Genomic DNA, 23,965 nt, shown 5'->3' on the forward strand with positions numbered 1-23,965 from the left:
ACCACTCATCCTCAAACTCAGCACTGACAAGCTAAACTACCTTTATTCCCAAATAACTTCTCCTGATGCCCCTGTTTCTCCAGTTGACTAGGTTTGAAAACAACAATTATCTTTGATGCCTCATTATCTTGTCCACAAAATTCAGCCAATAACCAATTGATATGACTTACAAAATGTCTCTAATCCATCATCTTTCAAACATCAGGGCCAGCCCTTCTAGTTCATATCCTCATTTTCTTTTTCAGACATTATCACTGGTTCCTCTCGTCTCTCATCTGACTTTTCAGTCACTCTCATCTATTCCTTGTCCCCCATCCTGGGATCAGATCATTCTGGAACGGCTCTAATCATGGTATTTTTCTGCATAAAAATGTTTAATGGCCCTCCATTGCTAAATCAGGTGGATGCTCTTCAGAATACTTTCAGAGCCCCCAAAATACATCCCCAGGAGGAGACATCTGCAATTTTTCCTCCCCAGAAGCCAGTTCTTTTCTGGTAAGTGCCTTTAAGGTTCCTTGTGGGGACCCCCTCCTCCCTAATCCATATGGTTTGGTTGGCACTGATCCCTCTTCTTGGCGCTAGAAGTGGACATGTGACGTATCCTCCGAGATACAGTAATTGGTTCAGGGAGAAGCAGAAATGACTTAAATCAGAACAATGAGTCTCTATTCTGAAGCTTTTGCCCAAACATTTGAGAGAGAAGCTCATTTTCTGTGGAAACTGTTAGAAATAACAATGATAAAAGATTGGAGCTGCCAGCAGTTGACAAGTATAACATGATAATGAAGCCAACAGAGAGAAAAGAGGTGAAATTTGGAGAGCAAAATGGGGGTCCCTGGGTCCAGCTTTACTGAAGCCAGAGCAAGCCCTTGTCCTTCCAGTGAAGTGGGCCGATGCATGTCTTTCTGAGCTTTGCCCAGTTTTACTTATGCAGCAGTGACCTTCAACCTAAAGAATTCTGACCTGTACAGCTTCCACTTATCTTTTCAAAAGTACTTCCTCCTGCCCTTCCTCCTGCCCTTCCACAATTATGCTAAACTACGTGCTCTTGTCTTAAAGGTACAATGATTTTACATATTCGTGCTTTTGCTCCTGCTGTCCTATCTGGAACATAGTCCATAGTCTGCAGCCATCTCCACAAGCCCAATCTTTCAAGGTCTCTTTCAGATGATAACTCCCATCTGGTGTCTCTTCTGCCTTTCAGCCACATGGAGTGTTGTCCCCACTCGAATCACCCCATTGCCACTGAGCCTTCTATGCCGTTAAAGATTTAACATTCTTCACCAGTGACCCACGTTAGATGTTCAATAAACTCACGTGAATTAAGTCAAACTAAATAGGAGGGGGCTTTCCACATAGAAATGAAGTGAACACTTGTTGGATAGAATTGACTTTAAGTCCTGGGGGAAATTATAGGAAAGAGCTTATCCTTCTTACATTATACCTCGTTTTTGTTTCTTCCAAAAGATAGGGAGACATTTTCACTGCTACTTCCTCAACCACACATGCCAGTATAAACTATAATTTTGCAGCATAAAAGCACTGTAGTTTGAACCTGTGGGAAACAGTGGTACTTCTGGTTACAGGAGGGCATTTTATTTACTTTAATACTGGTTGCTTCCTTTTACACAGAGACTTTGTTTTTCTTTTGTTGGTGTCATTATGGTGCTGGTGTTTGGGTTTTTTTCCTCAAATTCAATATTGTAGATTTATTTCACTAATAATATCAGTATTTCTGAAGTTTTTATATGGCTTTCATCTTTAGTTCTGCAATTCTTTGAGCCTTGTTGGTTTTACTGTGGCACTATTTGAAAGGAATGTTCCCTTCCATTTGGTGTTTATATAACACCTGCCAGTTGATATTCTAAATGATTTTCAGCTCAAAGTAACTGCATTATATAGTCTGGCTGAAGAGGGGCTCTTTCTATAAATGCTAACCTGAGTGGTTAAACACAAAAAACCAATCCAATGCCTTAAGTCTCTTTTCTTTGTGATGCCACAGACCCACTTTTGGCCCCTTAAGTTCAAATAGTGACTTTGATGTCACAAAAACACAACCTATGGAATCAGACTGCGAATTCAAAAGAAATCTTAGGAGTGAAATCCAGACTTTCCTTTCTCCCCTCACTCCCATAGGCTACATCTCCTTGAAGAGCTAGATGCTTTACAGTTGAACAGGAAAAAAAAAAAGAATCAGAGAATATATGTTTGTCTTGGTAAGTAGCTTAGAAAAGAAACTCTAGGGCAGCCCAGGTGGCTCAGCGGTTTAGCTCTGCCTTTGGCCCAGGGGCTAATCCTGGGGACCCAGGATCGAGTCCCAGGCCAGGCTCCCTGCATGGAGCCTGCTTCTCCCTCTGCCTGTGTCTCTGCCTCTCTGTCTCTCATGAATGAATAAATAAAATCTTAAAAAAAAAAAAAGAAAAAAGAAACTCTAGATAGTCTATGCTCTTGTCCATATTCAGCTCATAGTATCAGTGGGAAATGTTTCTCTTACTGACACTGAAGCATGGGGAACTTGGTAAGTTTGGGGTTTATATGTATGTGATGTGCACTTCTGATCTAAAATGTTTACTATTTCTACACATGATTTTACAAGCAATACATATTCACTCTTTAAAAAGCATGACCACAATGAAATACTATAACTACCTTATGGGTAAAATTTAAGAAATTTGGCATTCTGTATATCAGAGAAGATGTAGAGCAACAGCATGTTTCATATGTTGCAAGTAGGAGTATTAACTGGTTCAACCAGTTTGGAAAATAATTTGGCATTATCTTGTATACTTGAGTGTTCACATACCCTGAGGCATGAAACTATACTCCTTAGTATGTACCCAAAGAAACATGCACCAGGAGTTAGTTTTATACAAGAATGTTTACAACAACCTTGTAACAGCAGGAAAAAAAAAACAAAAAACAAAAACAAAACCTGGAAACAAACAAAATGCCCAGAAACAGGAAAATGCACAAAATTAATTATTAAATACTATATGACACTGAAAATGAATGAATTTTAACTACATGCATAGCATACATGAATCTTAGTAACACGCTGTTAAATGAGAAAAGCAAATTTTAGACTACATACAACATGATACCATTTAAGCAAAGTTCAAAAACAATATTTTGATTAAGTGTACATCCATATAATGAATAAGAAAGCAAGATAATGATAGACCTCAACTTTAGAAAAATGCATATTTCTGGCAGGAAGTCAAGAGCATGCCATGGGGAGGAAGACATAGGAGAATCAAATCATTGTTAATGTTCCAATTCTTGGATCGTGTGGTGGTTTGTGGGTGTTTGTTACCAGAAAATAAAAGAAAATGAAAGAGAGCTATGAATGGACCAATGATGGTAGTGTAACACTAAGCAAGATTTAAGGTGAATCCAATTCTATGCATTAAAGTTCATAGTTAAAAACTAAAGGACAACAAATAAACATAAAGATAAAAAGGAAAAATACATCACCTGAAACCTTTCATTTTTAGGTAGTGGAAAACTCAACTACAGTGGCTTAAACAGAACCAGATTACTTATTCTTACTGTATAGGACTTTCATTTTCATGAAAGGCTAAAACCAAAGACGCATGCTGACCAAGGCTGTCCTCTTTTGAAAGGATTCCCCAAAGCCCCATCTAGCTTCTATTGGTCCATTCATTTACTTTTTATCTCTGCTTTTACTGCTCCTGCTCCTCCCACTACCTTCTCTCTACTTTCCCTCTCTTTTCTCCGTGGCTCCTATTTATTGCCCCTCATTGCTCCTGAGTATTCATGACTTCAGTGTCTTACCTTTCCTCTTTGTGCACTGCACTTTGTTCCTGAAATGAACGGTTCATTCTAATGCCGTGAGTTCAGAATTCCTATATAGCTAAAGCTCACATTCTGGACCCCTAAAGTGTCTGCAACCAGTGGATTTATTGATTAGCTACCCTCGTTCATTTCCCTGGGGCTACATGTAACAGTGAGCCCCCTTTGGGATGATCTCTTCTGAAAAGGGTTGAGGGCATGGCAGACAGTCTAAAGCTTGACCCGTCAAAGATGAGCCAGCTCATAATGGAGAGCTGACATAGCCTAGAAGAGCATATAAATGGTAAAGAAGAGGGAGAACTTCTACATCCTTCTGGTAATGGGAAATGTTATCAACTCTTTTTAGAGAAATGTGTAAAGGATTCTTGAAGGAGGTTTTTTTTTTATTTTTTTAAGAGGAAAAGAAAGGATGAATCTCACATATTATTATGGGTATTTATCCCTCTTCAGGTATCTTTACTGTCATTTCTATGAGACACTGGAGAGGAGAAGTAAATACAGGTTTTCAGTCAACTTCCTGAACCAGAACCTGGCTTCTGCATTTTAATGAGCTTAGTTCATTTCAACATCAGTTGCATCCTTAAAAGCAATACATTTTCACAAAATAACCCTTCTTACTGCTCTGGTATTATACTGAACAAGAACTTTAAAAGAGGTGAATTTTGGGAAAGGCAAAGTCTGAACACTACTGCAGACAACTGAGTCAATGGGCTAATTTGTTGCCTCGCTATATGGGGAAGAACTCATCCCCTGGAAACTTTGCTGTGACTGACCATCAATGGGTTTTTCCTGATATATTGTGCACCTGGGAAAGAAATGAAGACTAATTTCTAGACGGCTGAATCCTCTTTTCAAGATGGGTTGAAGTGGGTAATAAAAATCTAGAAACTCAGCTCAGGTGGGCCAGTAAGTAGCATTTGTGTCTTGTTAATTATCTTAGTGTTATCTTTTTTTTTTTAAGTCAGCAGTTGGTATTGATGTCATCATAATACAACCACAGAACAAGCAGCAGCAAAATCCTCAAAAAGGTGGTAATGAATGTAAATGCTTCTTGCCTCATCTCTTACGTTCTTTTTCTCCTCAGTGGAGGAAACTTGCTTAGCTAGTTCTTCTCTAAAAGATGGTATACATTTGCAGGGCAGGTACAAGAGGGTCAATATTTAGCCTTTGGCTATCAGATGGGTATTTAATCTGAGCAAAGACGGTGGCCCATTTGAGATTTCAATACATGATCTTGCCTCTAATCCATGGACCCTATATGGGGAAAAATCAAACAGGCCACCAGAAAGTAACTATCTACTTAAATATTTATTTACTATTTTCTGTAGTGTGTTCAGTGTTATGGCATGTGTTGAGGATGAAGGAGTAGAATGGGATCAGCAATCAAAAAGTAGAAACATCATTTATTAACTGGCAATCAGGTAGATAAGATAGATAATGAAGCAAACTGTAAGGTGAATGCCAGTAGTTCTCAGCCTTAACTATGCATTGGAATCACTTGAGGGGGAGCTTTAAAAACTCCCCAGTGCTGGTATTGATTATACGACGTACTTAACATAAAGTATTTGTCCAGTGAGGACTAGGAGTCTTAGTGCTTGTTTTCAACATTAGCAACATATTTGGAGTCACCTGGAGGACTTTTAAACGTCCTTGCACGGGCTCAGTAAGATGAGAATATCTGTGGGTAGGAAACAGCAATTAGGATCTCTTAAAGTTCTTGAAGGTTGAGAACCATATCCTTAGAGAAATTTACAACAAGGGAAAAAAAAATAACGTTCTGGTGCAGTCAAGAGGATCCCATGAAAAAGGGCAGAAGATGTTTCTGGCACAAAATAAGGGGGCAGACTTTCATGTGGAGGTAAGCAAAGGCACAGAGCTGGGACAGATACTGGTGGGACCCAGAACATATGCTAGACAACAGTTGGAAGCTCTTAAGAGGAGTGAAAATACATTTGGAAGGACAAGGTGAATTTAAAAAGGGATTTAAAAGACATACTGTGCACCCATTAGAATGAAGAAAACCCCAAACACTGGCAATACCAAATGCTGGTGAAGACGTGGAACAATAGGAACTTTCATTCACTGCTGGTGGGAATGCAAATTGGAACTTTGAAGACAGTTGGGTGGTTTCTTACCAAAAACAAACAGACCAACCATATTTTTCATACATTTCAGCAATTGCACTCTTTGGGATATGCTCAGATGAAAACTTATGTCCCCACAAAAGCCTACACACAGATGTTTACAGCAGCTTTATTCATAATTGTAGAAACTTGAAGTGACCAAGATGTCCCTTGGTATGTGAATGGATAAATAAACTGTGGTACATCCAGACAATGGAGTATATTATTCAGTGCTAAAAAGGACAAAAAGACATGGAGGAAACTTGAATGCATATTACTAGGTGAAAAAAGCCAATCTGGAAAGGCTGCATGATATATGAGTCCAACTGTATGACATTCTGGAAAAGGCAAAACTATGGAGAGAGTAAAAGGATCTGTGATAGCCTGAATTGGGGAGGAGACAGGGGATAAATAGGCAGAGAATAGAAGATATTAAGGGCAGTGAAACTATTCTATATGCTACTACAATGGTAGATATATGTCATTGTACACTTGTCAAAATCCAAAGAATGTGCAACATCAAGAGTCAGCCCTAATATAAACTATGGACTTTGGGTGATAATGTGTTAATGTAGGCTCATCAATTTTTTTTTCTCATCAATTTTATTTTTTTTTTAATTTTTTTTTTTTTTTTTTTTTATTTTTTTTATTTATTTATGATAGTCATCACAGAGAGAGAGAGAGAGAAAGATAGGCAGAGACACAGGCAGAGGGAGAAGCAGGCTCCATGCACCGGGAGCCCGACGTGGGATTCGATCCCGGGTCTCCAGGATCGCGCCCTGGGCCAAAGGCAGGCGCTAAACCGCTGCTCCACCCAGGGATCCCTCTCATCAATTTTAATAAATCATCCCTTTGGTGCAGGCCGTTGATAGTCGGGGGGCGGGGTGGCTGTACATGTATGAAGTCGAGGAATGAATGGGAACTCTTGATCATTTCTGCTGAATTTTGCTGTGATCCTAAAACTACTCTAAAAAAAAATAGCATATTTTTTTTAATGGGGGAAAAAGTCAGGATGAGGAGTTGAAGGTTTAAATTAGAGGCAGCAGGGTGCTCTTACGCTTCTTGAGCAGGGAACATGTGTTAAGAGTAAGGTTTTTGAGAACTTTTGCGGCACTGGGGTGGCTCAGTCTGTTAAGTGTCCCAGCTCAGGTCATGATCCTGGGGGTCCCAACCTGTGGGAAAGGGCTCCCTGGTCAGTGAAGACTCTGCTTCTCCCTCTCCCTCTACCCCATCCCATTCTTGCTTGCTATCTTAACAAATAAAATCTCTTCAAAAGAAAGGGAGACTTTTGCCACCATGCATAGAGAGGACCAAAAGAGCAAGATGCTATAGCAGTAATGTGAATGCTAAATGATGAGAGAGGGTTGAAGATTTGGTGATAATCTTAGACTCAATGGGAAGGAAGTCTTAATATTGACATCTCCTCATCTTGAACCCTATGGTTCTCTTTTCATTAAATGATAAGTAAAAGCGGGGCTGGAATTATCTAAAAAGGGAAGGAGAAAAGTATGAAAGGAGAGCTGAAATGTGTACTAGGCTCTGAAAAAATCTGCACTTCAGAATGAGGCAAGAAGGTGGCATATGGGAAGCACTTGAGTACATTAAAAGCCACCATGTGAATTATTTTAAAAATCTAATTTGCAAAGGCCATTGGCATTGCTTGGGTGCATTTGTAAATCAGGCAGTCGCTAAGTCATCTTGAACAGCTAAAGCTGTAATTTCCATGAAAAGGCTCAAAATATTAAAACATTAATTGAAAAAGAGCGCTTTGAAAATCCTGTTTGCAGAGTTCATTCAGCTGGGCAGGATAGGGTCAGGCTAGTTTTTCATCTGCAGGATAGGCTAAGCCTTTTTGCATGATTGCCTCGGAAAACAAATCCTTCATATTGTAAATGAATGACTCCTTGGTCTGTTTGCTTTATTAAAGTCTATTGCAGTCCTTTTTATTTATTATGCTCTCAGTTTCTACTAAACTCTCAAACTTGAATATAAAATGTCCCGTGTTATTTAATCTGCTAGCTATTGTTTATCCCCTCATCTCATGAAGCCAGGGATGGCAGACTCAGCTTTTATTGTAACGGCCGTAAAGTGCCTGTGGCATCTGCGGTGGGGATCAGCCTGGCAGGACAGGGGTCTGCTGTTCCTGCTCTTCTCCTGTGGGCTGGCAGGTGGGCATAGATGCTCCCCAAGCGCTCCCTCCCCAACAGCTCCTGCCAAACCTTAGATCACCTTTACAGAACAGAGGGTAACTCAATGCCAGCAACTCACACAGGCTAATCTTTCCTCTGAGGCAGTTGACAAAAGCTGCTGAGAACAGGAGATTGACTCTGAGCTCCCTCTCTGAAGGTCTCTGCTGTTTCAAGGTCAGGTAGGTAATGCACACAGTATCTTAATTAGAGCAGATGCTACAAAGCCTGGAAGGGAATGGGAAAAAAGGAAAGCAGAACTGTGTGCCTGTCCTACCTAGTCCAGGTATTTTACATTAGCAGAGTTTATTCTCTTACCATCCTAGGAAAGAAGAATCATTATTTCCCCCTCATTTTATAGGTGAAAAAAATAAAGGTGTAAGGAAATAAAAGAAGGCAGGCATGCAGGTAAGTTAGGAGTAAATGGTAGAACTGGGGGGTTGATCTAGGTCCACCCACCTTCAGACCCTGAGTACTTTTCACTCCACTAACTGTCTTGGTTCTGTTACCAGGCCTGTCTGGACCTGCCAGTGCTCTGCGTGACCCATTCCTGCATTACGTATGAGGTCCTTGCCTGAAGAGCAGAGCCCAAGGACTGGCCCATGCAAAGTTACTTCTCTGTCACTTCCAGACTGCAGGTCAGCTGGGAAGTCCTCATTCTTGTCACATGCACGGATTTTTGTCAGTGGTAGGATTAATTTAGCTCATTAAGCACCTTCCCATTAGGCTTGTGGCTTAAGTGAGGTGTCAAAATTTGAAGACTAATATTTTATGAATTGCACTGATGTGCTACTTCTTTGATCCCTTTTCATAGACCATGTTACGGCCATCTGGACACTTCCTTCTCTTGGAGTTTTTGGGACAGCAGCCAAAGCCAAGTACAGAATGCTGAACAGATCAATATAGTTAAACACATTACCATAATCCAAAGACATTAAAACGTCAATACCTCATTCCCCTGACGAAGCTTATATCAAACAGAAGGCTCGATGGCACAATAGATAGATTCATTAGGCTTTCACCTTTGGGAATGGATTTCAACACGGCTTAGGTCACTTGAAAAAGATGAGTTTCATCGTGTTAACTTTGCCAAACTTTGTTTATTGGCATTTGGGCTCCAATCACAATCCGATTACGTTGGCAGCTTTTCCTTACAAAAGGGGTGCTCTCCACACTTGTCTCATCCAACACAGGAATTCATTTGAGCTCTGTGTGACTAGTATTCTGTTCTATTAAAAACACCTGCAAACATCAGACTGTGAAGCTTCACACATAACATATCAGTATATTAAGCCAAGACAGAAAGAATTTTAAAACTCAATGAATATTTCTCTAGCACTTAATTTCTGTGCACAGCACTGTTCTAAGTGCTGGAGGTGGAATACGGGCATGCAACAGACTAGGAGCTTCCTCTACAGAATTTATGCTGTAGTTGGGGAGACAGACAAGCATATATATGCATAGAGTAATCTCAGGTAACTACGGATGCTATGAAGGAAGCAGACCTGGAAATGTAAAGTAGGGTGGTGAGGGCAAGGCTTGCTGAGAAGCTGGATCCAATATGTGGGGAGAGGACGCATGAAGAGGTTCAGAAGTTATGGAGAGGCATCCTATGGAGAATAGTAAGTACAATGGACTGGGGTAAGAATGAGCTCAGTGGATGTGAGGAATTGAAATAAAGCCAATGAGGACCTTAAAGTCAAGCTGAAGTTGGCTTGGGCTAGGTCATGCAGAGCCTTTCTAGACATGGTGAAAGACACGACGAGTCACTGCAAGGTTTAAAGTCAGGAAGTGACATAATTTTTTTATTATTTCACTCACTGTTTTAATATTTATTATCATTAATCAGGATTCGTATTTAGGATAAAATTGTTCTGGCTATGGCAGCAGTTCCCAGCACAGGGTGGTTCTGCCCCCCGGGAGACATTTGTCAATGTGTGGAGACCCTTTTTGGTCATCACAATTGGGGAGTGCTACTGACATCTAGTGAGATGCTGCTAAACATCCTAAGATGCCCAGGATAGCTCCCACGACGAACAGCTAGTCTAAAATATCAGTAGTGCTGTCGTTGAGAACCCCTGAGCTACGTATGGCATAGAGAATAGATTATTTGGGAAGAAGGAAAAGTGGAAGAAATTACGGTTATTTGGACTAGAATGTCAGCAGGAGGGTTGGAGAGAGGTAAAGTGACACAGGATATATTTTGGAAATAAAGTTGATGGGACTTGCTGATAAAATTGGCTGTAAGAAATAAGGGAAAAAAAATGAGTCAAGGATGACTCTCATGTTTTCATCCTCAACAACTGGGTAGACAATGCAGTCAGGCATTTATTTACCAAGATGGGACAGAACAGACAAGGAATAGTTTGAGAAGGGAAAGATCGAGGCTTTTATTTTGGGCATGTTAAATGTAAGACCGGGTAGACAGACTTCCCAGACTATCAAGGGAGCAGCTGAGTATATGAATCTGAAACTAGGGGTCAGTTATTCAGCATGTAGATGATATTTAAGTCCGTGGGACTGAAGAGGATGGCTAGGAGGAACAGAGGGGCCGGTGCTGACCCCTCCAATATTCAGGGGCCAAACTGAGGAAGGAGATCAGCAGTGTACACTGAGGAAGAGGTGTTAGGGGAAACCTAAGCAGGCGAATGTGGTATTCTTGGGAGATAAGGAAGGAAAGGGTTTGCAGAATGGAGCTGTAATCTATGCTGAATGTTTCTGAGAGGTCACATAAAACAAGAGGGAGAGAGAAAAAAAGACCTTGAATTTGGCTGGCTCAATTTGGCCAATAAAGTAGTGAAGATTACAGTAGCTCTGGTGACGTGGCTGAAATTGAGCCCTGATTGGAGTGGGTTGAAGAGAGTAGGTTCAGAAGATGTAATCAAAGAATATGAATTCTTTCAAAAAATATTGCCAAAAAGAGGAGACAAATGGGATGGCGACAGAATTCCAATTGTAGTACAACAAAGAAGTGGTGTTTTTTTTTCTTATAGGATCCTTTCCTTGTAAATCACAACGTATTATGTTTACTTATGAAATTAACCTGTAGTAACTGAAACAAATAATTTCATGATTTTCTAGGTGTCGGTTTATAAGACATGCATTTTATCAAAAGTAGAACTCTTTCATGAATGAAACTAAAACAAAACATTCCAGAACCACTGAAGAAGTGCCAAAGCTTCAGAATAGTAGTTTTTCTAAGAATGTATTTGGAAAACTACTACACTAAGTTTATTTAATTTAAACAACAAAATTTCATGCACTGGTCAGAACGGGGATAAACTTGTTCTCCCAGTAAAGCTCCTTCTCCTGTACCTGAAATTATAATGTAGCAAGATTTTAATCTTGGTGCTGTCACTTCTTAGTTCTTTGGCTAAGTTGCTTCATGTTTTGACACATAGATTCCTCATGTATAAAACAGTAGAAGCTAATGTGAAGATGAAATGAAATAATACATGCAAATTGTGTGTGTCCCACATGGGACCCATCCTGGCATCTTGACTCCAGGACTTTCTGACTGAGGCTAGCCTTGCAGTGACTTTGTGCTAGAACATCATACATGATGGCAGCGCTGGTCATCTTGGGGAGTTCTGTTTTTTTGTTTTTTTTTTTTTTGAGGGGAGGGGAGTTCTGTTTTTTTCCCTGCATCTCACCTTTGATGTTTTCCCACCTGAGCTACTACACAGTCCAGAATGCAATGGAATTTGCATACACTTGCTGCCTATTACCCCGAAGTATCTAAACAACATTAACACCTAAGCAAGATTTGTTTCTGTGGTTTTTGGATTTCAGTGTATGAAACACTGTGGATTACCAAACATGTAAGCTGTGATGACTTTGAAGGAAGGACCCCAAATTTTCAGTTCAGAGTTTAGATATAGCCAGGAACAGAAGCAGTTACTCTTTCTCAATCATCCATCCACAAACAGAAGATTTCTCTAAGAAATAAGGAGAAAAAAAGACCAAAAATCGCAACAGTAACTCTTGAATTATTTATGAGTGGAAGAACAACTCTCTTCAAATCTAAAAAAAAAAAAAAAAAAAAGTGCTACTGACCTAACATTAATATTTTTGAAGAGAAAAGAACTTACTTGCTGATTGTATTTTCTTGTCAAAAAGAGTATTGCTAGGAGGAATCCAAAAAGACAAGGAAATTGTAATAATGAAATCTTTGTATAACTTAAGTAAAGCAATCAGGCCCCATACACCAGACCACAGGCCTCTAGAGTTCACCAGTTCAGAAGAATGACATATTCACAAACGTATCACTAGGATGGGCTAAAGGTTTCTGGTTTTGTTTTTTATTTTTAGAAAATGCTAGGAATATCTGCCAAACAGTGTTCATCTTTCTGTGTTTCCAATAAATAGATGCTGATAACTCACTCCAAATCCCCAGAATTTTTTCTGACCGTAAGTATTTTGGAAATTTCTTTTATTACTAAGTTGCCTAGAGTTTCCTCTGTCTCTATGAATAAATACATCTAGGAATTTGATATGAATGTCTCAATAATTGTCTCAGTTTTAACTTATTACTGTGCAGTTCCCAAGTTCTATCCAGTACTTAACTGATTAAAATGAACAAAAGACATCACTAAGAAAGCCAGAGGCCCACTTTCTCCTCAGCAATGTCTACTCCCAGGGGTCATCTAGATCATCATTCCACCTCTAGATATTTAGAAGCGAATACACAAATAGGGAGCCCACGCTGATTCCAGTCTGAATGGCTCTAAATCCATCCCCTGAAGCCACACAGAACCAAACTAATTTCCTTTAATAGGCAGGCATTGCCCATGATGCAACTCAGGTCAGCTTAGTACAGAGTGAGGGGCTAGGGGCATCAGAGGATGAAAAGGAGCTGGTTGATAATGGGTAGGTGACCAGGCATAAGGGGAACCACCCTTGTTTAACCTGTGAGAAGAGTACAGGTGAGTGGGGATTGCAGGAGTAGACAATGTCTTTTTTAATGCTAAACACTTTTCAAGTCATGGTTTAAACCCTATGCACAGACTGAAGGATGTATGTGATTTCAGTCCCAGTTATAGTTGTTACCAAGTGAGTTTCACACATTTGTTCTTTCTAGTCTCAAATTTCTCACTACCAATCTGCATTTCTTACCTTGGAGCCTAAACATCCCAGAACACCACCTAGGTGAATATCCTGAGCTGTGCCTAACAGAGGAGGGATAACACCCTTGTATTAGAGGAAAGATGGTCATAGAGATTCTGACGTATGTTCAGCAACCTTCCTAGGGCAGTTTCCACAATGATGAATCTTGTCTTCAAACATGGACCTCATTTGGGCTTTTGAAATATGAAGTCTGTGCCAAGCAGGACCAATCAGAATCTGGCAACAGTTTCTGCCATGCAAATCTCTTTTATATAAATTGTCTTTTTAGGGAGCTTCCAAACTCATGGAAGTGGTCAGTGATTACAGAAATTCCACAATCCTTCCCACATTTCCAGCATCTTCAGTACAAAATCTCTGATATAGACATTAACAATGAAGCAGCAGAAAGAGAAATTAAGAAAACAATCCCATTTAAAATTGCACCCAAAATGGTAAGATATCTAGGAATAAACTTAGCCAAAGAGGTGAAAGACCTATATGCTGAAAACTATAAAACACTGATGCAAGCATTTGAAGACAACACAAAGAAATGGAAAGATATTCCATGTTCATGAATTGGAAGAACAAATATTGTTAAAATGTCTATACTACTCAAACCAATCTACAGATTTAATGCAATCCCTATCAAAATACCAACAGCATTTTTCACAGAGCTAGAAAAAACAATCTTAAAATTTGTATAGAACCACAAGACCCCAAATGTCCAAAGCATTCTTTAAAAAGAAAAACAAAAGTATCACAAACCCAGACTTCAAATTGTATTACAAAGCTGTAATAAGTATGGTACTGGTATAAAAATAGACACATAAATCAATGGAACAGAATAAAAAACCCAGATATAAACCCACAATTATATGATCAGTTAATCTTTGACAAAGGAAGAAAGAATATGCAACGGGAAAAAGTCTCTTCAACAAATGGTGTTGGGTTAACTGGACAGCTAATGCAAAAGAATGAAACTGGACCGCTTTCTTATACACAAAAACAAACTCCAATGGATCAAGGACCTAAATGTGAGACCTGAAACAGTTAAATCCTAGAAGAGACTACAGGCAGTCATTTCTCTGACACTGGCCTAAGCAACATTGTTTTTAGATATATCTCCTGAGGCAAGGTAAATAAAAGCAAAAATAACTTGGGACTAAATCAAAATTAGAAAGCTTCTGCACAGCAAAAGAAATGATCAACAAAACTAAAAGGCTATCTACTGAATGGGAGAAGATGTTTGCAAATTACATACCATAAAGGGCGAGTATCCAAAATCTATAAAGAATTTATCAAACTCAACACCCAAAAAACAAACAAAAAAAAATCCAGTCAAGAAATGGGCAGAAGACATGAACAAGATATTTCTTCAAACAAGACATCAAGATGGCCAACAGACCCATGAAAAGATGCACAACATCACTTGTCATCAGGGAAAAACAAATCAAAACTACAATGAGATATTACCTCACACCCTTCAGAATGGCTAAAATCCAGAACACAAACAACAAGTGTTGCTAAGGATGTGAAGAAAGGAGAACCCTCTTGCACTGTTGGTAGGAATGCAAACTGGTACAGCCAATCTGGAAAACAGTATGGCGGTTCCTCAAAAAGTTAAAAATAGAACTACCCTACAATGCAGTAATTGCATTATGGGGTATTTACTGCAAAAATACAAAACACTAATTCAAACAGATACACGCACCCCTATGTTTATTGCAGCATTACTTACAATAGCCAAATTATGGAAGCAGCACAAGTGTCCATCGACAGATGAAGGGATAAAGAAGATGTGGCATATATATACAATAGAATATTACTCAGCCATTAAAAAGAATGAAATCTCGCCAATCTCCACATGAATGGAGCTAGAAAGTATAAAGAGTATAATACTAAGTAAAATAAGTCAGCCAGAGAAAGATAAATACCACATGATTTCACTCATATATAGAACTTAGGAAACAAAACAAAGGGGGAAAAAAAAAGAGAGAAACCAAGAAACAGATTCTTTTTTTAAAAAAGATTTTATTTATTTATTCATGAGAGACAGAGAGACAGAGAGAGAGGGAGAGAGAGACACAGGCAGAGGGAGAAGCAGGCTCCATGCAGGGAGCCTGACATGGGACTTGATCCTAGGTCTCCAGGATCACGCCCTGGGCTGAAGGTGGCACTAAACCACTGAGCCACCGGGGCTGCCCCAAGAAACAGACTCTAGAGAACAAACTGATGGTTGCTAGAGGGAGGTGAGTGAGGAGATGGGTGAAACAAGTGAAGGAGAGTCCTATAAATCATATACTTTTCAGGAAGTGCTTACTATGCATAAGAATGAGCCATCCTTTAATTCAGTGGCTGCTCAGGAGTCCGCCTCCATCCTTTCTTCACAGTCTCCCTCCTCCCCACAGACTGCTCTGCACAGACTCCCCACAGACTGATGCCTTTCTTCATAAGCAGTGTCTCAACCTGTAACACTAACTGGTTTTGCCAAGGATGCAAGATAACTCTTCTGGCTTGACCTGATTAGATCCCAAGTTAAACCATAAAATATGGAGCTAGGAGGACAGCAGAAATCATCTAGTTTTACTGCCTAGTTCCCCAGTAAGAAACCTAAGGCCAAAACATAAGAGTGGCTGCAACAGAGCATGGAGAGTATCAGGTGTTCCTTGGAGTATTACAGAAGGTGCCCAGGCCCTGACTGTGTCTTTTGCACAGAGCAGCCAGGCCTACATCCTGAGCGCTAGCTACTCCCTAAGGCCCGAAGATTTCCCAAAACGTCAGGCCGTATCAAGCTTTTAGCACCCTACTCACATAACTACTCTTGCCCACAATCTATTTCTCCCCACAATTATCTAGCAGAAATTTGGTGCATTTTCAAGACTTGCAAGAACAGTCTTCCCAAAAAGCATCTTTACACCCTCACAAGTCAAATAAGATACTTCTTTTGTACTTCTTCTGTGGAAAGAATAATAATAATAATAATAATAATAATAATAATAATGGCCAACATTTATTGGACACTTACTAGGTGCTAGTAATGTTACAGATTGTATCTCACTCAATTCTCGTAACATCCTATGCTACAGGAACTATTATTTGTCCCCATTCTGAAAATGAGAAATTGAAACTCAGAGAGGTTAAGTGATTTTTAAGAAGTATCTAGAAGTGAGATGCCTCCGACAGTGTGAGTTAATCATCTACACACCTAAGCATGTAGCTATGTGCTATGCTGATGTGTTATTACACAGCTGTTGAGGCATATACGACACGGGAGCATACTTACGTTTGATACATGTCTGTTTCCCACTGGAGTGTAAGCTCTCTAGAGCAAGGGCTTATGTTTTGACTTTTTTCCCTCCGTACTAGTAGCTTCTGGCAGAGACTAAGTTCTCAATAAACATTTGCTGAATGAATGCATGAATGAAAGAATCATTTTTCATAGGTGGTCTCTGAAGTGCAGTTCCAAAACAGTCCCTGCATAATGATCACTTATAAACGAGGGGGCCAGACTCATGATTTATGTGCCTGAATAATGACTTCCGCAAATAGACACTGCAGATTGTTGGCAAAAATGTTAGACAATTAAAAGGCTTTATCTATTAGCAAAATCAAACGCTTCTATAGATCACTAGGAGAATTTCAGATTTCTCTCTCTTCTTTTCCTACTAAGGAAAAACTGGGAGCAAAAGAGGAAGCAGGAACAGGAGAAGTAGTATCAGAATGGAGGTCAGGAGAGCTAGCCCCACTCTGCTCTACAGTCACTTAGCTTCCTGTGAAATCAGCTCTTTTCAGTTTTTAAAAAGATATACTTTAAAATGCTCTCCATGGCCTTTTAAATGCAAATGCCCTGGGATTCCAAAATCCACCTCTAAAATTCACTGTGGCCCATGGGCTGATTAAAATGCAAGCCATAGGAAAACACTTGGTTACTCTAGATTTCTTCAAAGTACATGTTTTCTATAGTACAGATTTGAAGCTGCTCTTTAAAAGACAGAAAATGAACATTTATACAATGAAACTAAACCTACGTACTCACTTCCAGGGACAGGGCCCTCAAAGATTTTGTGTTTGTGATGTTGAGAACTAGAGTTCTCACCTATAAATGGTCATCACCCAGCAAGAGCGGGACAGATGCTGTAACCTGGAGTTACCCCTCCAGCCCACATGGGTCTGCCTGTCAAATGTGGGGTGGGAGCTCATCAAAGGTCTCTTCCAAAAAAAAAAAAAAAAAAAGGTCTCTTCCAGGGCAAATGTTCCATGATCGCACACACTCCTGAAATCAACTCGTGATCTCCCTTTATACCACCACTGTGGGTGGACACCACATAAAAAGCCCCTGTATAACCTGTCACTCTTTATTCCACTGCCTTTCTATTAATGCTGTGGCTTTGGTTATAATCATCCTCTCTCAGTGACTGCTGAAGTTCAAAGTCTTTCTTTCTCTTGACTTTGATTCCCTCTGCCCTTCAAGTTTTTTGGATGATTGGGAATTATCTGCAGAAAGCCAATACTGACTTATGTCACCTTCCAGACATGAATCTTGGGGTTCACACCCCTTTCTTAACAATGACAGAAATACAGTACATTTGCATTTAAAGTATGATTTTCTCTGGGAAAAAAATAGTTTTAATTTCACAAAGTTTATTTGGTTTGACATTTGCAATTATCTTGAGTTTCTAGTTTTCATGATTTTGCTTTAAAAAATACAAGTAATAAAAATTTAGTGTTTGGGGGCAGCCCTCGTGGCGCAGCGGTTTGGCGCCGCCTGCAGCCTGGGGTGTGATCCTGGAGACCTGGGATCGAGTCCCGCATCGGGCTCCCTGCATGGAGCCTGCTTCTCCCTCTCCCTGTGTCTCTGCCTCTCTCTCTGTGTCTATGAATAAGTAAATAAAATCTTTAAAAAAAATAAAAAATAAAAATTTAGTGTTTGGAATTACCATTATTTAATTTAAAAAGAGTATGATATTTTCAATGATTAGCTATGAAGCTTATAGGATACAAATTCTTGATAGATATTTTTTAAAAGATTTTATTTATTTACCCATGAGAGATATAGAGAGAGGCAAAGACATAGGCACAGGGAGAAGCAGGTTCCCCATGGGGAACTCGATCCCAGGATCCCAGGATCACGCCCTGAGTCGAAGGCAGACACTCAACCACTGAACCACCCAGTGTCCCTCCCGATAGATATTTTAGACAACTCATATCAGCTATTCTTAATATTATAAGCTTCCTTTTATCCTCTACCACTTTCCTTTTTAAACTTGTCAGATATATTCACAGAATATCACATTTCCCCCACAAGCTGTTCTAATTTGCATTTTTCTCAATGACTAATCTGACATACCAGATAGGAGATTCTTATTTTTTCAATCTTAGTAAATGCTAACGAAGTTTTTGTTTTGTTTTTGTGAATTGTGAGAAATCTAGCAATAAGAGATAAGAAATAGAGTCCAATGTCTGCATGTTCTTATTCTCAAGATGTCCATATCTTTGAGATTATCCTTTTTGCAAAATGGCAGTCCGTTTCCATTTCAGTAACTTTGCTGTAATGGAAAGTCATACAAGTGTTGCCAGAATCAATATTTTAAATTCTTGTGTTGGTTTCAGACAGCAGGATTCACAGTGGTAACGCTGTATACCATGTGTTTTTATTTGAAATTATCTGAGTTTATTTGTAGTTACGCTGCAAGATGGTGTGATTCAGAGTCTCCTTTTCTCCCAAAGATTCTATTGCCTTGTTTTTTAGAAGAATAAATGTTCTTACTTGTAGGAACATTGAGAAATTATTCCATTTCTCTGAATTTTTACCAAGAAGAAGGAAGCAGTTATCCATTTCTATTTCTTCTCTGTCACATTAGTTGCCAAGCTAATCTTCCTTGTGCTTCCAGCAGACGTTTGTCTCCCAGTTATTTATAGTCAACTAATGATCATTCTTCCGGAACTTTGTCTGTGTTCCACATGTTTGGTTGTAATAAGGCAGTCAGTTGGCAAGAAAGTTCAATGAGGAAACCCCTCAAAAGCTGGCTTCAGGATTTTCCATGTTTATTATAGTTAGAAATAGGACTCAGGAAGTACTCATTCTGCACACGTCATCAGCAACACATCAGGGATTTACAATAAATGGAGGCATCCCCATGTGAATAGTAGTCTAGTTTCCTAAATGTAGGCCATATATGTGATTGCACTTTTGCCAGTGGTGTTTACATACTATATAAGTAAATCTGGCATCTGGAACACAGGATGAGACTTCTAGAACACTCTACTGACTGTGGCTGTAGAAACCAGAGTTCAAAAGGGAGCCAAGAGTTGAGGATGGGGGATAGCAAAGATTGAGAAAGAGAAACTATTATGATTTGCAGAAGGAATGAGACAAGTAAATGGCCTGAATTACTGGTACCTTTATTTTTGAAAGAGTCATCTAAGTTCCTTGAGAAGTTAGGCAGAAAGTCCTCAGAATGAGAAGAGGTGTGAGATAGAGGTTAAGTAGAGATATCCAGACTAAGAAGAAATAAATAAAAACCATTTCTAAAGCTGGAGAACTGAAGACTAATCCATCCATTGAGCAGCATTTATTGAGGACCTATTGCATGTGAATCACCAATTAAATTACTCACCTCACTACTACCCAGGCTGTTCCCATCCCCCCTTTCCCTTGGGAATTCCTTCTCACTCATTTCAACCATGTGGCTCTCTTGAGGGATGCAGATCATCCCCCTCTATCAGGAGAAGTGACCACCTGCCCATGTCAACCAAATCTTCTATCCCTTCCTCTGGCCACAGTGACTGCACTGGAGTGTGTGATCTATGTCAAGTCAGTGGAGCCCTTCCTCAGGATTTTCCCAGCTGGAGTGGGCAGGGAAGAACACTTTCATATCTGGTCAGGAACTTATCAGGACGTAAGCCTAAATCTGGCCATCATTAGAGACTTGTGAGGACAGCTAGCCTGAAAGACCAAAGCTTATGTGTAGAAACAAGCAAAGAAGAAACTTAGAGACACAAGAGAAAGATTGTCCTGTTGACCTTTGAATCTTATATCTAATCATCCACAGGGTCCGACCTCTGATTTTCCATGGTGTGTAATGTGAGCCAAATAATTCCTTCTTCAGATAGTTTGAACTGTGTTTCTCTACCTTACAACTGAGGTCTTGAGTATCCATGCAAACTTCTGCTTTAGTTAAGAACATGGAGAGAGACTACCCAATAGGTGTTGTAAATATCCTATAAGGGTTTGTTTGTTTGTTTGTTTGTTTTAAAGATTGGAGAGAAAATGTTGAGAAGTTGAAGACAGAAGAGGTCTGAAGAACTTTGGCCAGCTGGGTGAAAAATTATCAAGCCCTTAGGAAAAACCAGGGAAAGCGAGGACCAAATCACAAGCCAACACCAAAAATAGACTGCTGGTTCATGATTCAGATACTCGATCTGTGCAGAGACGGCCTCAATGATGACCATCTTATCATGCAGTAATTGCTCTGGTACAAACTCAAGTTTGTTTTTAGAATCCTAATTTGTGATTCTGTGGTTTAAGAAGCTACCCTAATTCAAACAATGTGGCATTTAGCTCATCAATTTTTTTCAGGTTAAGCAGAAGCCAGGCAGTCAAAGGAAGAATATTCAAACCATGAGTAGCTCCTGGAAGAGGCAAGAACAAGAGAACAGAATAAAGATTTAGATTTAAGAACGTTGACAACAACAGATTTAAGGCCTTGTATTGGTTTGAAGAAAATAAGGGTAAGTAAAAATTCAATGGAAAAATAAGTAACTATAAATAACTGAAAATGCAACTCAAAGTGGTTTCAGCACAGAAGGGAGATTTATAGCTTATATCATTTTTTTTTTTGTTTTTTTTTAAACATTTTTTTAAATTTATTTATGATAGTCACACAGAGAGAGAGAGAGGCAGAGACACAACAGGCAGAGGGAGAAGCAGGCTCCATGCACCGGGAGCCCGATGTGGGACTCGATCCCGGGTCTCCAGGATCGCGCCCTGGGCCAAAGGCAGGCGCCAAACCGCTGCGCCACCCAGGGATCCCTATAGCTTATATCATTTATGTGTGGGGCTTCGGGTGAAGTTTGATCAGGGTTACATCCCTTTCTTTGTAATTCTCTGGGCTTTTTAAACACTTGCCAGACTCCAGAGTACCAGGCTTCCAAGGGAGGCTTGCCTTTTTTTTTTTTAATTTATGATAGTCACAGAGAGAGAAAGAGAGAGAGGCAGAGACATAGGCAGAGGGAGAAGCAGGCTCCATGCACCGGGAGCCCGACGTGGGATTCGATCCCGGGTCTCCAGGATCGCGCCCTGGGCCAAAGGCAGGCGCCAAACCGCTGCGCCACCCAGGGATCCTGGGAGGCTTGCCTTTTTATTTTAGAGTCATATTGAAGACTACATCGTATCTTAACCTACTGAATTTTTCCTACCAGTTTTTCTAAAAGCCTCGGCAGGCACATGATAACAATTCCTGTGTTTAACTAATTGTTTTGCTATCACATGATAATGACTGCCAACTTCCCAGCCTAGAATAAAGATGTGTTCACTGCCTTCCATCTAATTTCCACTCAGCAACTCCCACTTTTTATAGTCTGTTATTTTCAACACCTTATTTCTGGGAACAAATTCTGGGTCCATTAAGATGTATTTGGTTGGAAGTAACACAAAATGCAGAACGGTTTCAACACCAAAAGAGATTTATTGGCTCACGTGATAAACAGTTTGGCGATGAGGCAGGGTTCAAGCACGATTTGATCAGGGCTCTGGCTCCATTTCTGTTTGTTGCTTGGTTCAGCCCTCCTCGTGTTAGTTTGGTCTTCAGGCTGGCTCCGGTTGTGGTGGTGAAATGGCTGCCAATGGCTACCAAGGCTACATGTTTCTTGTTTACAAATAATAAATTTCCCTCTAAACTTCACATCATCTCTGTCACACAATAGAGAGACAGGAGCTCTGGTTCACAGCAAAGTTGTAGCTTATGGTTTCCACATCCTCATGCACTAACTCAACAGGTACCTCCTGACGCAATGTTAATTCCCTCACCAAATAAGGAGACAGGAAACCTCAGTCCACTTAACTATTTTCACAAGCATTGTGAGGATTTCAGGATACTTCATATTAAGCAGGATTTTCTCTTACCAGACTCTAAGACCCATTTCAATTTTTCTTTTGCCCTCAAATAGAACAATTTTTCTTATTTCCAAATTGATGTCTGAGAGTAAGAGGGACACACAGTTGTTGCTAAAAATGGGAAAACTTTGGGAAAGAGGGTGTCTTGAGACAGAACACTCTATTATGCTACTTCTTCCTTACAACTCTCCTTCTGCTCTTAGGGTGTCAGTAGAAAGAGGAACAAGACATCCTTCAAAGGGGAAACAGTTGGTGGGATACTGTCACCACCTTACACATACACCCTGGAATTAGGTATCTGGTTGCAATGAGGAGGTCTGCTCCTTCACCTCTATGGCAGCTCTGCAGAGGGATCCTGGGAACCCTCTGTACCCAGCACGGCTGTATTTCAGAATCAGCTCCTTGTTACTAAGGCATAGGCACACACATTATGGGTTTCAAACAGAATTCAAACCACTTCTTTAAGAACAGACTCAAGTATTAGAAGCTCATGTATAATATGGGTTTACTTAGAATGTCCAACCACATGTACAACTAAAAAGGAAATAAAACAGGTTATGAGGGGGATCCCTGGGTGGCGCAGCGGTTTAGCGCCTGCCTTTGGCCCAGGGCGCGATCCTGGAGACCCGGGATCGAATCCCACATCGGGCTCCCGGGGCATGGAGCCTGCTTCTCCCTCTGCCTGTGTCTCTGACTCTCTCTCTCTCTGTGTGACTATCATAAATAAATAAAAAATTAAAAAAAAAAAAAAACAGGTTATGAGGAAGATGTAGTCAGAGTCCAAGACAGGAGTCTAACCCTTTTTCACTCCATATCTATGAAATGAATAGAGGTATACAGAAGAAGGCCTGGGGGAAGTTGGGGGAAAATGCCTTTTCCTTCTTAAAAGAATTTCTGAGAAATCCTAGAAGAGAAAGAGCAGAAAGGAATTTGGAAATTTGGAAAACATAACACAAATAGCTCAGAAGTTGCAGCAGACATTATTAGTTTCGGTGGTTCAAGTTCATAATTCTCTCCCAAAATGCCATTATTAGGGACCATACATGGAATTATGTCTTACAAGCCAGACTTTCCCCATCTCAATGCCCTTTGTGATTTAGACACCACAAATAAGCAGAACACAACCTGACACCATGTCAGTCGTGACAACTGACTGGACTATGCCATCCACTGCTGGACCGGATACAGCTGGACTTGAGTTTGTGGACGACAGGTCTAAGTGGCTCAAGGCTCCAGTGCAAGGGCACTCATGATGTCTCTGAACAGCTTTCGCTTCTCTCCCAGACACCTCTCCTCTTTCCCAGCTGCTCAAATGCCCAACAATTCAACCAAGTGATAAATACCAATTAAACTTTTGGCTGTCCCCAACTTTCTTTATTATGATCACTCAGGTGTAGCTAATTTAAGGGAATAAGCATTCAAGAGAAGAAATATTTTGTTATTACTGTGTACAAAAATAGGTGGATGCAAATTCCTTACTTTATTGCTTTGTTTGGTTTGCTTCATTTCCTCTCATCAAGACCTTCTCCTCTTTCTATAACCTGTTTTGTATTCTGCTCGTAGATCTGGTTCCTCCTCAACATACAAGGAAGGCTAAATTGTTTTTAGATAAAAATGTCATC

This window comes from Canis lupus, chromosome 3 (genome assembly GCF_011100685.1).
Source record: "Canis lupus familiaris isolate Mischka breed German Shepherd chromosome 3, alternate assembly UU_Cfam_GSD_1.0, whole genome shotgun sequence".
NCBI lineage: Eukaryota > Metazoa > Chordata > Mammalia > Carnivora > Canidae > Canis > Canis lupus.